The 2313-nt window shown below is 47.4% G+C and overlaps 1 pseudogene; it reads right to left on the reverse strand.

The window, feature by feature from the left end:
• Positions 1 to 1904: 1904 nt before the first annotated feature.
• LOC126164315 (5S ribosomal RNA) lies at positions 1905 to 2022 on the reverse strand (annotated as a pseudogene).
• Between the last annotated feature and the right edge of the window lie 291 nt (positions 2023 to 2313).

Below are 2313 nucleotides of genomic sequence, written 5' to 3' on the forward strand. Positions count from 1 at the left end.
CCATCGCGTTTTTAGCAACATGTGAATGGGAAGCATTCCAGTTAGCTTATCTCTCCAACGAGTAACGTGGCCGTCGGAATTTCCTGTTTAATTAATCTGCTTAATTAAGAGGTGTTACGATGAGTACATCAGACTAACTAAGACTGCGTTACAACGAAAATGCTGGAAGCACATACAGTTATGAAATTTTGCTTTTGCGTGTTTGCAGAGTAATGAAATTAGAATTGTAAACAAGAGATATATTAATTCTTACTGACGTGATACACGGAAGACGGGCGAAGGCAATACCCCTGATTAATTTTCGTACCACAGAGCATAACAACATGACAAAATACACTGAAGCGACAAAGGAACTAGTGTAGGCATGCGTATTCAAATACAGGGAAATGTAAATAGGCAGAATACGGCGCTGTAGTCTGCAGTGTCTATATAAGACAACAAGTGTCTGGCGCAGTAGTTACTTGGGTTACTGTTGCTATAATGGATGGTTATCAAGATTTAAGTGAATTTCAACGTGGTGTTGGTGCACGAGCCATGGGACAAAGTATCTCCGAGGTACCATGAATATCAGAACTCCGGTAAAACATCAAATCTCCGACATCGCTGCGGCCGGGAAAAGATCGGGCAAGAACGGGACCAACGACGACTGAAGCGAATCGTTCAACGTGACAGAAGTGCAACTCTTCCGCAAACTGCTGTACATTGAAATCAACAAGTGCCAGCGTGCGAACTATTCAACGAAACACCATCGATATGGTGTAACCTTGATGACTGCAAGACACAAAACTTTACTCCTCGGCCGGCCGCCGTGACCGAGCGGTTCTAGGCGCTTCAGCCTGGAACCGCGCGACCACTACGGTCGCAGCTTCGAATCCTGCCTCGGGCATGGATGTGTGTGACGTCCTTAGGTTGGTTAGGTTTAAGTAATTCTAAGTTCTAGGGTACTGATGACCTCGGATGTTAAGTCCCATAGTACTCAGAGCCATTTGAACCATTTTTTTACGCCTCGCCTGGGCCCGTCAACACCGACATTGGACTGTTGGTGATTGGAAACATGTTGCCTGCTCGGACGAGTCTCGTTTCATATTGTGTCGAGCGGACGCACGTGTACGGGTATGGAGACAACCTCATGAATCTGTGCACCTGCGTGTCAGCAATGGATTGTTGAAGCTGGTGGAGGCTCTGTTCTGTGAGGGGCATCTGGAGTTGGAGTGATATGGGACCCCTGAAACATCTAGATACGACTCTGACAGGTGACACGTGAGTAAGCATCCTGTCTGATCACCTGCATCCAATCATGTCCATTGTGCATTCCGACAGACTCGGGCAATTCCAGCAAGACAATGCGACGCCCCGAACGTCCAGAATTGCCACAGAGTGGCTCCAGGAACACTCTTCCGAGTCTAAACCCTTCCGCTGGCCACCAAACTCCCCAGAAATGAACATTATTGAGCCTATCTGGGATGCCTTGCAACGTGCTGTTCAGAAGAGATCCCCCACCCGCCGTACTCTTACGGATTTGTGGACAGCCGTGCAGAATTCATGCCGTCAGTTCCCCTCCGCACTACTTCAGGCGCTGGTCGAGTTAATGTGGCACGTCGTGTTGCGGCACTTCTGCGGGTTTGCGGGGGCCTTTCACGATATTAGGCAGGTGTACCAGTTTCTTTGGGTCTTCAGTGTATGTCACATGTCAAATAGTAATACCACTTCGTCTACAGGCCACAAGTGGCCCATCGAGACCATTCGACCGCCGTGTCATCCTCAGAGGAGGATGCGGATAGGAGGGGCGTGGGGTCAGCACACCGCTCTCCCGGTCGTTATGATGGTATTCTTGACCGAAGCCGCTACTATTCGGTCGAGTAGCTCCTCAATTGGCATCACGAGGCTGAGTGCACCCCGAAAAATGGCAACAGCGCATGGCGGCCTGGATGGTCACCCATCCAAGTGCCGACCACGGCCGACAGCGCTTAACTTCGGTGATCTCACGGGAACCGGTGTATCCACTGCGGCAAGGCCGTTGCCTTTGTCAAATAGTAGTAGTAATAATAATAGTAATAATATATTCATGCACACATTCATTCAATCTGTATTTCTAATCATGCACATGCAACACTGCCACATAGTAAAATTAATTGTGGATCCAATGAAATCTACTATATTACTGCAATGCCTAAAAGATTTTCGTGAAGCGACTTTAAGTGTCAAATTTACTATTGCTTTATGGTGAAAGATTCGATAATAAAAGAAACCATGTTCATTACACTGTCTTTTATTGAAATTATGTCGAAAGAGGTACGCAAAGATGTCACTGAG

Source organism: Schistocerca cancellata, chromosome 2, assembly GCF_023864275.1.
Source record: "Schistocerca cancellata isolate TAMUIC-IGC-003103 chromosome 2, iqSchCanc2.1, whole genome shotgun sequence".
Classification (NCBI taxonomy): Eukaryota; Metazoa; Arthropoda; class Insecta; order Orthoptera; family Acrididae; genus Schistocerca; species Schistocerca cancellata.